We start from the raw sequence: 16,038 nt of genomic DNA on the forward strand, positions 1-16,038 counted from the left end.
TCCATTTTTCAGGAGGGTCCTGAACATAAAGTAAATTTTTATTTTTCAGGAGTGTCCTAAACTGAAAGTAAAATCCCATTTTTTAGGAGGATCCTGAACATAAAGTAAATTTCCATTTTTCAGGAGGGTTCTGAACTTAAAGTAAAATCCCATTCTTCAGGAGGGTCCTGAATTAAAAGTAAATTCCCATTTTCCAGGAGGGTCCTGAACTGAAAGTAAAATTCCATTCTTCAGAAGGGTCATGAACTGAAATTAGATTCCCATTTTTTAGGAGGGTCCTGAACTTAAAGTAAAATCCTATTCTTCAGGAGGGTCCTGAAATGAAAGTAAATACCCATTTTTCAGGAGGGTTGATACAAGTACAACTAGCTCAAGACCATTCACACGTAGCCAAGTTCGGGAGTTACAAAAACTTCAAGTCATGTTCATGCAAATGGCCATGTGTGAGTGTGTAATTAATTCATCTAAGGGATTTTATGTTTTGAAGTATGAAGAGAGGCTTTCAAGTGTAAGTTTATTACATTCCAAAAAGTGTAGTAACACTTTTTTTTAATTACACTCCAAAGCCACACAAGACAAAGGCTAGAATGGTCATTTTCCTTTTATTTTGTGTAGTACTATAAATAGACCATAATAGGGCTATTTCTTGGAATTATTTCATTATTGATATTTTTACTACACAAGTCTTATAATATTTGAGAACTTCTCTCTCATGTTCTTGAGAGTGAACCCTAAACTAGACAACAAAGTGTAGTAACACTTTTGTTGTTCTTTGGCTAGAAACTTGGGGTCTTGAGGGTCATGAGTTCCTCTTGATTGAAGTAAGAATTTGGTGTAAATATATTTTAGTCTTAGGGTCCTAATCTTCATGTTAGGGTTCTTAGATTTTAGGATATTTTGTGTCAAATTACTATCCATTATTTTGTAATCTTATTGTTTGTATCTTGATATAGTGAAGCCGTGCGGGGCTCTTTCAATTCACTATAGTTATTGAAATCTTGTGTTATTTATATATCTTGTTGAAAATTGTTGTTGTTGCCTTGTAAACCTAGAGAAGCCAAGTGGGGCCTTTGATTCTCTAGTGATGTTGTTCTTGTTGTTTTCTTGATTCCTTGTTGTAAGTTTGAACTTGTATCATTTGGTATCAAAGCCATCTTTGATTTTTTTCTAAAAAGATCAATCTTGGGATTGGGACTTGAAAACTACAAAAAAAATAAAATTGAAAACTGAAAAATTCCAGAAACCGCAAATCTGTCCGTTGTTGTGTTCTTGGCCGAAAATTGTATTCTTGTTTTATGTTGGCCAAGATTTTTACTTGTCTTAAATTTTGTTTCTAGTGTTATCTCTCTTTTTCACTAACACTTTGAGTTTATCTAGATTTGAGCTCTAAAAAAATTGATGTTGTTATTGAGAACTTGAACTTGGCTGTTCATTGTTGAACATTGTTATTGTGGTGGACTGTTATGGCAATTGGTTGTTGTTGGTTGTTCTTGGTGTTGTTATTGTGTTATTTTTTTCTTCATCCTTTTCATATTTTTTAAAACAAAAAGTGAACATTAGATCCACAAAAGGTGAAACACCAAGTTGTAGTATTTGTTGATGAAAGACTTGATCACATCACTCAAAAGACTTGACAACCACTTTTCACCTACTTTCCTTGATTTAAGGACCTTGTTTCAAGGAGAAAGTACCAAAAGGGTCAAGTCTTGTTTTGAACTTGAAAAAAAAAAGAAGCTTCAAGACCAAATTTCCCTCCATTAACCAATTCCATCATTTCCAAATTGTAGATTGGTCAAGACTTGAAATTGGAGAGTAAAATTTTGACAAAACCGAGGCCAATAGTGGACTGCCACATCACTAAATTACTGTTCACACAACATTTTGAGTTCAAATTTTAGATTTCTTAGTTTCATTTTCTTGTTTCTTAGTTTCGTTTGTTGGTTCGAACACTAATTGACGACCTAGTACATTCCTACTAGCTTCTTAATTAGTCCTTTGAAGCTCAGTGTTCGTGTCAACGTTTGTTTGTGTTCTTTTGTCGTTTGACTACGTTGTAACTCTTGGCTCTAGTCCGACAAGAATTCTTTGAGTTTCCAACAAGAATCCATTCCGGACAAGAGCATACTCATACCTTAAGGATTCACGGGTTACTAGCCAATCTACAACACTTGTGGAGCTCGAGTGTGAGTGAGCTGAAAGAGTGTGAGTGAGGAGAGGGATTTTTAACTAATTTGTTTGTTGTTTGTGTAGGTGATACCTTGAAAATGGAGGTAACCACATCTCAAACCATGGATTCTAATGAAATGGAGAATATGAGGGTTACTCTTGAGCTATGACCCGAACTTTTGAAAGGTTGAGTATGGAGGTGGGAGCCATAAAAGGGGAAGTGACGACTATTAGTGGGAGGTTAGAACAAGTGGAGAGTCAAAGGAACTCTCGCCCTTCTAATTCTCGACATGTTTCATCAAGTGGACATGATAGAAATTCCTCCGCTATCGTTACTCCCGAAACGTGGCCTCAATTACCAAATCCTTCCCTAGCTCCACTTAATGTTGTAAGCCAAACTACCCTAACCCCCTAACCCAAGACTCCAATAGAACAACCCATTCCCAAAATCCTCAAGTTTCGTAAGAGGGACTTGGATGCCCAATACTTCTACTAAATCCAAACCCTCCCTTCCAAGCTCCACTAAATCGAAGACCACCATCTGCACAAAATCCAATTTCTCCAAATCAAGTTCCAACCATCCAAAACCATCCCGTCCACTTTGAGGAATATGGTAGAGAGAATTATGAAGGGTATGGAGCACTTGATGATGCTTACAAGAGGGAGGAGGAGATGAGAGGAGGACGTGTGGATCCAAGAAGATACCGAGGGTATGGAGAAAGGGGAAACCGACACCAAGAGAGAGACATAGGCATCAATACCATCAAATTGAGCCTACCTATCTTTAAGGGTGAAAGTAACCCTGAGGTGTATCTTGCTTGGGAGTCGGCGTACGATAAATTATTCCAAGTGAATGATATCTCAGAGGAGAAGAAGAGCTGTTATGCCATAGTTCACTTTGAAGGCTATGCTAACACATGGTGGGAATACGTCAAACGATTTGGCAATGAGTTATTTGATGGGCCACTACCACCTTGGTTTCGGTAGAGGCACCTAATGAGACAACGGCACCTTCCCAAGAGTTATCGACATGAGTTACTTGCTAGATTGTACAACTTACGGCAAGGGAATTGAAGTGTGATGGAATATTATGATGAGTTTCAACAACTTATGTTGAAGCTTGATCATCGGGAGAACACATTAGTCATGACATCATTCGGTTCAAGTGTGGGTTGAATAAAGAGATCTCCACTCATTTGACACTTCACAAGTTTGATACCATCGAAGGTATTTTCCAAGAGACTCTTGAGATTGAAAGGGAACTTAGAGAGAGGTCATCGTTCAAAGCAAAGTGACAATCAACCTCGGGTTGGCCGAGAGGCAAGGATATGGTTCAATCCTCTTTGGGTTGGCCCAAAAACAAGGACCAACCCACCACTACTAGGCTGCCCGATCCCAAAATAGCCCATAAAATCCCTTCGAGGCAAGAAATTCACAATTATCCTAATCCTAAAGGGTTCCAATGCTTCAAGTGCCATGGTTGGGGGCATAAAACCAATGAATGTCCTAACAGATGCAATGTAATCCCCAGGGAAGGTAGGCTGTATTTTCTTGGAGAAGAAGTAGGTATTGAGGGTGATGAGAGTGAGGCCAAGCCTCAAGATGGAGAGACGTCCGCGAGGGAGCCACCTGATAATGATGATCATTGTGAGGATGCTTATCCACAAGAAGGGGAGTACGTGGTTCCAAACTTTATAGTGAGGCATTCCATGATTAGTAAGGCGATAGATGATCCTAGCCAATGGGAAAATTTATTCCATACTAAATGTTATGTAAAGGGAAGTGTGTACACTATGGTGATAGATAGTGGAAGTTGTGTGAATGTGGTTAGCGTTGCAATGGTGAACTTCTTGAAATTGCTGACTACACCTCACACTAGTCCTTACAAGTTGCAATGGTTGAATGAATGCGGTGAGTTAAAGGTCACAAGGCAATGTGTGATACTTTTTAAGGTTGTCAACTACCATTGAGGTGCTTTGTGATGTGATACTAATGCAAGATTGTCACTTGTTGTTAGGAAGGCCTTGGCAATATGATAGGTCAACCAAACAAGATGGAAGGTCCAATCAGTATACACTTAAGAAGGATGGATGAAAGGTTGTTGTTCATCCTTTATTGCCTTCCTAAGTGAATGAATTACACTAAAAGATGTAGAAATTAAGGAAAAAAGAAAAGAAGGCCGAGAGTGAGGGGAAAAGAGGGGAAGCCGAGGGGTCCCTAAATTCTAAAGGGCACAGGAGCATGGTGATGATGGCTAAGAGGAAGGAACTATTTGTAGATTATGATGAGGACACTTCGATGCTCCTCTTGGCTCATTGTTTTAATACTAACCCCACTAATATTTCTATTTCTCTTCCTATTTCTCATATTTTGCAGGATTATGAGGCCGTCTTCCCAAAGGAATTTCCGAAAGGATTGCCTCCACTTTGCGGCATTGAGCACCAAATTAATTTTGTGCCAGGCTCACAATTGCCCAACAAACCTGCTTATAGAAGCAACCCGACGGATACCAAGGAATTGCAATGCCAAGTTGAGGAACTTCTCAACAAAAGGTACATCAAGGAGAGAGTAAGTCCTTGTGCGGTTGTGGTGCTACTAATTCCTAAGAAAGATGGGACTTGGCATATGTGCATTGATTGTCGAGCCATTAATAAGATAATGGTAAAATATTGTCACCCTATTCCTAGTCTAGATGATATGCTCGATGAATTGAGTGGTTCATGTTTGTTTTCTAAAATTGATTTGAGGAGTGGCTATCACCAAATCCATATGCAACCAGGTGATGAATGAAAAACCACCTTCAAGACTAAATTCGGTCTCTACAAATGGATGGTTATGCCATTTGGCCTAACAAATGCTCCAAATACTTTCATGAGGCTAATGAATTATGTGATGAAGCCATTTATTGGAAAGTTTGTTGTTGTTTACTTTGATGATGTGTTGGTGTATAGTAAGTCCTTAGATGGGCATGTAAAACATTTGCAATGTGTGTTTGATGTCCTCCGAAAGGAGAAGTTATATGCTAATCTAGAAAATTATTCTTTTGGTGTCCATGAGGTTTTATTTCTTGGGTTTTTGGTGAGCTCAAGAGGGGTCGAAGTGGATGAATCTAAGATTGACGCTATTAAAAATTGACCAACTCCCAAAATCGTAGGAGAAGTGATAAGCTTCCACGGGTTGGGTAGTTTGTATAGATGTTTTGTCAAAGGATTTAGCACCATTGTCGTCCCCTTGACCGAAGTGATTAAAAAGGATCGACCTTTTAAGTGGGGAGATGAACAAAGTAAGGCCTTCGAGGACTTGAAAGCTATGCTTATCTCGACCCCTTTGCTACAATTGCCGAATTTTGACAAGACTTTTGAGGTCGAATGTGATGCTAGCAAAGTTTGCATAGGCGCAATTTTAATGCAAGAATTAAAGCCTATTGCCTACTTTAGTGAATAGCTCAAAGGAGCAACTCTAAAATACTCTACATACGATTTGGAGTTGTATGACTTGATTAGAGCCTTGGCCACTTGGCAACATTATTTGTGGCCTAAAAAATTCATGATCCAAATGGATCATGAATCCTTGAATCATCTACGGGCACAAGACAAGCTTAACCGGCGATATTCCAAATGGATTGAATTTCTTGAAACCTTTCCTTATGTTATTCAATACAAGAAGGGTAAGGACAATGTGGTTGCTGATGCCTTTTCTAGAAAACATGTACTTGTGTCCACTTTGACTTCAAAGTTAATGGGTTTCAAGAGCCTAAAAGCATTGTATCACGAGTACCCTCACTTTGCTCCTATCTTTAGGGAATACAAAGAATTGGGTAGGGACAAGTGGGTTTCGGATAGGGGTTCAAATCCCTATACCAAATTTGTTGGTTACTTGTTTAAAGGTAGATGATTGTGTGTACCTTCTAGCTCTTGGAGAGAGTTGTTTGTGAGGAAAGCACATGATGGCAGTCTAATGGGTAATTTTGGGATTGACAAAACCTTCGGGATATTGGAGGAGCAATTCTATTAGCCTAGAATGCACAAGGATGTATCTAGGATTTGCGGCCAATGTTTAGATTGCAAGGGAGCCAAGTCTCAGCTCCTCCCTCACGATTTGTATACCACGCTTCCTACTCTTTTACGTCCTTGGATTGATATATCTATGGATTTTGTGTTAGGATTACCGAGGACTAGACGAGGTAGGGATACCATTTTTGCTGTGGTTGATCAGTTTTCTAAGATGGCACACTTCATTCCTTGTTCAAAAAGTGAAGATGCATCAAGTGTTGCGTCTTTATTTGTTGAAAATGTTTTCAAATTGCATGGTGTTCCGAAGACCATTGTAAGTGATAGGGACTCTAAGTTCCTTAGTCACTTTTGGAAGTCAATGTGGGGTAGGCTTGGCACTAGATTACTATTCTCTACATCTTGCCACCTACAAACCGATGGCCAAAACGAGGTTGTAAATAGGACTTTGGGTTCTATGTTACGATCAATGGTTAAAGGCAAAATGACTTCATGGGAGAACAACCTACCTTTGGTGGAATTTGCATACAATTTGGTTATACACTCAAGTACGGGAATAACTCCCTTTGAGTGTGTATACGACATCAACCCTCTCACCCTTTTAGATTTAACTCCTTTGACAAGTGATCTTATGATTAGCTTATATGGAAGCAAGAAGGCCAAAGCCATGAAGAAATTGCATGAGAAAGTGAGGCAAAAGCTTGACAAGAAAAATCAAGAGATTGCTAAGAGAGAAAACAAAGGGAAAAGAAACCTTATTCTTGAACTGGGTGATTGGGTTTGGGTGCACCTTAGAAAATACCTTTTTCCTTCATAAAGGAAAACCAAGTTGATGCCGAGGGGTGATGGTCCCTTTCAAGTACTTGAAAGAATCAATGATAATGCCTACAAAATTGACCTTTCTCCCGAATATCAAGTGCACAACACCTTTAATCTATGTGACCTCTCTCCTATTTCAACGGTTGAGGATGAACATCCACCAAATTTAAAGACAAATTCCCTTCAATATGTAGAGGATGATACAAGTATAACTAGATCAAGACCATTCACACGTAGCCAAGCTCGGGAGTTACAAAAACTTCAAGTCATGTCCATGTAAATGGCCGTGTGTGAGTGTGTAATTAATTCATCTAAGGGATTTTATGTTTTAAAGTATGAAGAGGGGCTTTGAAGTGTAAGTTTACTACACTCCAAAAAGTGTAGTAACACTTTTTTTTAATTACACTCTAAAGCCACATAAGACAAAGGCTAGAATGGTCATTTTCCTTTAATTTTGTGGAGTACTATAAATAGACAATAATAGGGCTATTTCTTGGACTTAGTTCATTATTGATATTTTCACTACACAAGTCTTGTAATATTTGAGAACTTCTCTCTCTTGTTCTTGAGAGTGAACCCAAAACTAGACAACAAAGTGTAGTAAGACTTTTGTTGTTCTTTGGCTAGAAACTTGGGGTCTTGAGAGTCATGAGTTCCTCTTGATTGAAGTAAGAATTTGGTGTAAATATACTTTAGTCTTAGGATCCTAATCTTCATGTTAGGGTTCTTATATTTTAGGATATTTTGTGTCAAATTACTATCCATCATTTTGTAATCTTGTTGTTTGTATCTTGATATAGTGAAGCCGTGTGGGGCTCTTTCGATTCATTATAGTTATTGCAATCTTGTGTTATTTATCTATCTTGTTTAAAAGTGTTGTTGTTTCCTTGAAAACCTAGAGAAACCGAGTGGGGCCTTTGATTCTCTAGTGATGTTGTTCTTGTTGTTTTCTTGATTCCTTGTTGTAATTTTGAACTTGTATCAAGGGTCCTGAACTTAAAGTAAAATCCCATTTTCTAGGAGGGTCCTGAACTTAAAGTAAAATCCTATTTTCCAGGAGGGTCTTGAACAGAAAGTAAAATCTCATTTTTCATGAGGGTCCTGAATAGAAGGTAAAATCTCATTTTTCAGGAGGGTCCTGAACAAAAAGTAAATTCCCATTTTTTAGGAGGGTCCTGAACTGAATGTAAATTTCCATTTTTCTGGAGGGTCCTGAGCATAAAGTAAAATCCCATTCTTCAGGAGGGTCCTGAACTGAAAGTAAATTCTCATTTTTCATGAGGGTCCTGAACTGAAAGTAAAATCCCATTCTTCAGGAGGGTCCTAAACGGAAAGTAGATTCCCATTTTTCAGGAGGGTCCTGAACTTAAAGTAAAATCCCATTCTTCAGAAGTGTCGTGAACTGAAAGTAAATTCTCATTTTTCAGGAGGGTCCTAAACTTAAACTAAAATCCCATTTTCCAGGAGGGTCCTGAACAGAAAGTAAAATCCCATTTTCTTGGAGGGTCCTGAACTGAAAGTAAAATTCCAATCTTTAGGAGGGTCCTAAACTGAAAGTAAATTCCCATTTTTCAGGAGGGTCCTGAACTTAAAGTAAAATCCCTTTCTTTAGGAGGGTCCTGAACTGAAAGTAAATTCCCATTTTTCAAGAGGGTCCTAAACTGAAAGTAAAATCCCATTTTCCAGTAGGGTCCTGAACAGAAAGTAATATCTCCGGATATGCTTTCCCAATGGTAGATGAATTAAGTGAAGCAACTTTGCCCCTGTTTCAACAAAAAAAATTTGTCATTTAAACTTAGTGGCGGCTTGCAGTACTTGGCTGTCCCAAAACCTGCTCCAGTGTTCATTCCCTACATTTTATTTCAGATTGCTGGCATTTGTCCCTGTTTTGTCGTGTCATTGATCCAAACTCAGATTATTAAGAGTGACTCTGAAGTAAACATAGTATTTCTGCTTTGCCATGCTTCTTAGATAGACCCTTTAAACATTGATATTTCTATGAGTTCCCAGACTCGTTTGTTGACAAAACTTTTGCATGCCTTAATTCAACTCACAATCATATCCCTTTCATATGATGGCCTTTTGTTTCGCTTTATGTAATTGAAGAAGCTGGTAGCCAGTTTTGAAATCTTTTCTCATTTATTTTGACATGGATTTGACTCACAGACAAGAGGAAAATAACAATAATTTTTATTTGGGATAACTGACTCAAGAAAAATAAAATGAATATAAAGAGAAGAAAGAAAAGACAATGAATGTCCCCATTTGAAGAAATAAAAAATTATCTAAAAATGATAGTCAACTCTAATGATTATGCCATGCATTTCGGATTAAACTTCCTGATATTTCCATCCAAAACTCTCACAACTTGTTATTGAGTTAATGGCCTTGAAACTAAGTTGCTTCCTTGGGTCAATTGCTTTTAAGACCTCATCCGACTAGTGGCACCTTGAAGGGTTTTCATCATCAAACTTCTCTTTTTTTTTTTCTTAGCTCACCATTGCCTTATGGTGTCTGTAATGGTTTTTCACCAATAAGACTCTCTTATTCTTATTTTTCCCAACTCACAATCCTCTTACGGTGCCCATGGAAGTTTTCACTAATAAGACTCTCTCATTTTCTATCTCTCTCAAACGACACTTGAAGTGGATGACTCTAAATTGTTTATTGGGTGGGACTTACAACTTTTGAAATTGACTCAAATAATGAGGATTACCTCATGCCCCAGTTTCTTTTGACTAGGTCACTCTAAATTGTTTATTTGGTTGGACCGAGCCCCGGGTAGGGCAGCTTACGTATCTCACCCTCGAGAGAGGAGAATCAGGTCGTACGTAGTTCTGAAAGCTTGTTCTTTTGATTGATTCTGATTTTTTTTCTTTTGTTGACTCTTTTTCTCTTTGGGACTTTTCTGACTTTATTTTTCTCGACGCTCTTCTTTTTCTCTCTTTTTTTTGAAACTTTTCTGACTCTACTATTTTGCTCGACACCTTTTCTTTTGAGCTTTGTTGAGTCTATATTGATTCCAAAAGAGGTGTATGAAAGAAAATAAAATTAAGGCTTAAATGGGATAAACAAAGGATGACACAATGTTTGGACAACAAAATGAAATGCCTTCGTCTTATCAATCTTTGAAAATGCAAGTACATAACATGCAATTTGAAAGTTGGAAATGAAGATCATGTGCAACATCTTTTACAATATTAACTTTGACTGAGTCTGTGCTTCACTACTTCTTTTGCGCTTTTCTAGCATACAATTCCACTTTTGTTGTACATTTCTTACATTGAATGACTCATGATTTCGTGGAGCTGATTTTCTTTCTGTTCCTTTTGACATAGGATCACACATTCTCTACTTGACCTAATTGAGATATGTCTTTCAATTGTTTACCAAGTTATTCTTATGATTCTCAAAATAATTGTCTTAATTTTCAAAGAAGGCTTCAACTTGATCACCAAATGCCCCAGCACTCTATCTATTTTCTCAGATGCTCTCTTTTTCTAAATTTAACCATTTGATTCCATGCTTATATTACTAGAGTCAGCATAAAATGTACTGTATAAAGAAAACAAACAAACAACACATATTTAAAACACAAAGGAAAAAGGGACACTTCATTTAATTAAAATAAAAGATAGAAGGGTTTGAACATCATAAAAAATGGACAAAACAAGATAGATCCCAAACTACAACCCTAAAATAATTTGGATAACAGAAAATAAAATAAAACAAACTACCAGACCACTTCCTAGTATGGAGAGGGGTGACTTCTCAATTGCTCAGCCTGACATCTTAGCCACTGGTTTGCATATCAACATGACTAGAGATAAACTGGTATATGGCTCTCCGATTGGTGTGAAACTATAACTCGACTTCTGTCTCATTTCTTTGTTTAACTTGGATTGAACGTCGTTCCAAGAAGGTTTAATACCCCACAAAGTTCTCTCCTACTCTGAGCCTTAGAGCGTTTTCGAAAAAATGAAAATCTGAGTTTAAAAATTTTAGAAATATCTTCCCAAGTATGAAACACTTTGAATCATGTTATATTTATATAATTTAAATTTTTTTTCATGTAGAGAATTGAATAAGCTTTCCATTGATACCAATTTTATAAAAAATCCGACATTGGACGAGGGAGTTATGGACGTTTTATTAAATGGTATCGGAATAGCCCAGGTTTGACGGTCGACCTAGTGGACCGTCAGGTCCTTGGTAGGCCGTCAAGTGAACCGTCAAGACAAGATAGTGACCCATCTTTTTGGTCATCATGTGATGGCCAAAGTGGTGGACTGTCAATAAGTTGATGGACCGTCAAGGGGTCCGTCAGGTCGAAACAGAATGACCCATTCCTGACCCCCAAGTGACGGATGATCTGGTGGACCATCAGATTCCTAACGAACAATCACTTCGACCATCATGATGAGGAAGAACGACCCATATTTGGAACTCGATTATCGAACGACCTGGTGGACCGTCAGTCCCTCTGACGGACCATCAGATCGACCGTCACAAACCCCGATCAGCAGTTTTCAACTCTTTTTCTTTAAAGGGAATTTTGGTATTTTCCACTCTTTTCCCAACCTTTATAAATACCCACTTAAGTGTTGAAGGCCTTATTTTCTTTTCTCTTCTTTCACCCAAAAACTAGGGTTTCCAAAATAAAAAATTCTCTCTTCTTCCACATAAAATTAAGAGAGAATCAAGAGCAAGGATCAAGAATTATTCCAAGAGCCTTCAAGAAAAGAGTTTCCCCAAGGTATTTAGATGTTTATTCTTGGGTCCCTTTCATCCAAGAAGCTCAAGTACCTTTTTCTAAATCTCCAAGATTTATGTTTATGAATTTTTAATAATTCTTGTGAGTTGAAATTGATGTTCTTGCTATGATTGAGTTGTCGTTCATGTTTGTCTACAAGATTATCAAGCCTTGTCCTTAGTATGTGGTATTTGTGCGGTAAATGGATTATGTACTTGTTGTTGATGTTGAATGACCTCCAGATGGGATACTTATGTGGTTTGTATGAATCTATGATAATATATGAGTGGAAACATGTAAATTTGGTTGTTCATGATGAGTAGTTGGGTTATTATACTTATGCCTAGTGTTTGATAAATGACCAAGTGAATGAATTATTCCATGCTATTAGGAAATCCCCAAATAAGTGTGAACCTATGCATGTCTAGTATTTGTTGAAAGACCTTAGTGAAAGAGTGGATATGTGATGGTTTTAAATTCCCCAGTATGTGCCCTTTGATATATGCTAAGTTTTTAATATATGCAAAGTGATTAGCAAGTAAGCTATGACATGATAGTATAAAGTTTCCCAAGCGGTGTGAAATCCATATACATGTTAAGACCGATATAGGTATGAAATAGTTGAGGTAAAACCTTGTTGAATGGAGTACGATCTAATAGCATATTTACTCTATGTTATTATGTGATTAATATCCCGAGATGCTTAAAGCGACCCTTTGGTGATTGTGATGATGAATAGAGGTCTATGTTTCCTAAATGTTGAATGTGATGCCTTAAGGACTTTGAGGGGGAGAGGGGAGTATGTTATGATTTCTAATTACTTGGAGAGATGATTTAATAATTATGATGATGAATTAATGATGGTGACAATTAAGGTATGATTACGATAATACATGAATAATTATGATGATAAATGAATGCTTGTGTTGATGCATGAATGATTGTGATGGTGAGTGGATGATCGTGATTATGTGAGAATGATTATGTTTTACTTTTATGTTATTGAGTCCTGGGGGTATTTATACCCGACAATAGAGCTATTGTCTAGAGCCCGTGTCAGTTTCGTGATAATTTCAATTGAGCCACGATTTTCAGAACTCAGTGAACTATAGAACTAAGTATCTTCAGACAAGTGCGGAGCTTAATCAGGCTCTGTAATCTCAGTTATCTCTGTAATCTTTGTATCGCTATTAATTTAGCCTCTGTCCTGTAATCAACTCAGATCTAATAGTATTCAAGTGATTCAATTCTAATCTCAGAAGCGATTTGAATAATCCATTCAAGATCTGTATCGTCAGTTAGATGCTATGATTTGATACCTTTCCATCAGATACGAAACTAAGTAATCTCAGTATAACTCAGTCAAATTTCTTGAGAAATATAATCAGTATCAGATTCATCTCATTCTAAGTTCAGTTAAGAATCAAATTAGTGTCTTTCAGTTGGGAGTAGAAACTAGCATCGAGCGAGCACAAGGTTGGGGACTCACCTACTAGTGGAGGGTATGATCCTTAGATGCGATCTTTGTGCTCCAGAACTACGTAGCCAGCATAAGTTGATACATCACACTTGCTAGATGAGGGTGGATGAGAAACATCATACCTGCTGGATGAGGGCAGATGAGGCGGCTTGACCTGTTAGATGAGGGCTCCACCGTTCTCGTATACGGACCTTATAGATGAGGGTCATATAAAGATAATGTCTTTACCCGTGGCACGGTATTGACACCCTCCCAATCGTGGTTAGAGGTTTTACCCTAAGAGATAGTAGGGGCATGTCGGTTAAGTAACTATTTCCCACAGTCCCAGTTTCAAAATCAGTCTCAGACTTCAAGAAAGAGCTCAGTTCAGTGTATAGAATTTAAGGCTATTAGATACAGTCCATTAAGTATGATTACTTGCTAATTCAAAGATCTGCTACAAAATAGGCCGATCTCAAAATCATTTATGAAGAAGAATTGTTATTCATAGACTCAAAGACAACCTATTAGATAGGGTTGCTATCCATTTCAGAATCTTCAGATACTCATAATTTTAGTATGTTCAGAGATTTCAAAACTCACTCCTTGATGAAAGTGCATCCATATTTCCCAGTTATCAATATCAAATGAGTCTGTGATTCAGTATCTCAATGTCAATAGTGAGTTCAGTTTGCAGGAAAGTGGTATCTGACTCCCAGAATCTAGAGTTGTGATGATTGTGATTATGACCTGTGCATTCATGTATGTGTTCTCGTGCGATGTTTTCATGATTATTCAGTTTACATATTGTGCATGCATGATCCCTTGCATTTAGCCTTACCTCGTCTACATACTCGGTATATTTTGTACTGACGTATTTACGCTATGGTGTTTTATTTGACACCATAATTTCAGAGGCACAGGATTCAGAGTTTCCTCAGCAGTTCAATCTCAGTTAGCAGTAGTATCAGTGAGTCCTCTTTCTTCGAGGATGAATCTCAGTTTACTATTATTGTATCAGATTTTGTTTATATTGTCAGTTGATGGAGTTAATTGGAGACATGTCCCATCAACTCCACATTTTAGACAGTTTAGAGGATATTCAGATGGAAGTTGATGTATAAGTATTCAGTATTTAGTTTGAGTATGTATAGATGTGTTGAACCTTATGGCCAATTTCCACATTTATTTCAGATAGTATGTACTGTACAAGTACAAATATCAAAAAAGGGTTAGCTTGTGGTCCTTTGGGTCCATAAGCACCGTGTGATGTCTCGGGATGGGATCACAGGGTGTTACAGAAGGGCTTTGGTATGTTTGTGGAATTGGAGGATGACTTTGAAGAGTTGGTGTGCACCATTGTGAGTAAGGAGGGAGTTGAACATATGGTTGTCTGCAATATACTCGATATGGAGGTGAGGAAACAGAGTATAATGGATTTTGGGAGTGATTATGGAGAGCTTGGGGTATGAACTTGGGCTTGAGACTGACGTCAATGATGACGTCGTCTTATTGGATGTGCCCGTTCTCCAACTACAATAGCAATGCCATATTTCTCATTCTTCTTCGCTCCGGGTTCCCTTAATTTATTGCAATATTGTCCCAAATGTTTCATGGATTCCTCATGCCCATCTTGCTCCTCAAATTTCAACATCTCAAAGATTGGAGGAAGGTTAGCACTTGAAGGCATTCCCCAGTCTTTGTATGAAATATTTTCTTTACCCGCAGGTCCTAGAGAATTTTTCATAGCATTTTCCGCACTCTTTATTTTTCCAACCATTTTCTACGACTCTTCTGGCACATTGAACTTCTTGTTAAGAAATTTTGGTGGTCTAGTTAACTTAAAAGCAGTCTCAGGAGTATAACAATGTTCACCAAAAGTATTGAATATAGGTTCACTAGCAGCATGGGGTTGCACAATCGTTGGGCAAGCCAGTGTGAAAGTCCCAGTAGAGGATTGAGCAACAAGATTATAGATGACATGTGGGGTTGTGAATGTAGCAGGCTTATGCTGAGGAGCTAGAGGAAAAGTGGTGGAAGTATTGAGCTGCTTTTGGCTTGGAATAAATTCTAAGTCATGTTGCGGTGCATCAACAACAATAGAAAATTGACTTTGAGATTTTGGAGGAAAACTCGAGGTATTTGTAGGATCAATAAAGGAAAATAGAGGAGGAGGCAACCCAATGGCCCAAGCTCGACGCATTTCTGTCATTTGTTATCTTAGCCTCCTAATATCTTGCTTCAAACTCTCACTTTCCTGATTCTTTGTCTGATCCATGATGTCATTCTCTATATCTTTGTTGGACACAACTAACCCTTTGAATTTGGTGTGATGTGAAGGACCAACCAAAATGCCACAAACCAACCACCTTAAACTAACTCAACAAAAAACAACAAATGTGTTAGAGTTCAACACTTTTTCAAAACCTCTTTTTCCTTTTTTTTCATTTTTTTTAAAAGATCACCGAATTCAAGAAGGGCGCCTACGTATCTCACTCCCGAGAGAGGAGAATCAGGTGTGCGTAGTTCGTGAAACCTTGCCAAAACGGCCAATTAAACTCTTTTTTCATTCTTCTTTCTTTTTCTTGAAACTTTAATAAGAAAATAAAATAAAATTGTCAAAATAATCGACGAAATTTCTTTTTTTTTTTGAATTTTTCAGCTTCCTATACAAAATGAAACTTATGATTACCAAAGAAAAATCTTTTTTGGTTTTCGATTTTGAATTTCACATGAAAATAAAACTTGAACCTATTAAATGAATTTTTTTTTTTGTGATTTTCTTTTAAAGATGTATATGACACTTACTCTAATAAAGCGTGAATAAAATC

Source organism: Capsicum annuum, chromosome 6 (assembly GCF_002878395.1).
Source record: "Capsicum annuum cultivar UCD-10X-F1 chromosome 6, UCD10Xv1.1, whole genome shotgun sequence".
In the NCBI taxonomy this organism is placed as follows: Eukaryota; Viridiplantae; Streptophyta; class Magnoliopsida; order Solanales; family Solanaceae; genus Capsicum; species Capsicum annuum.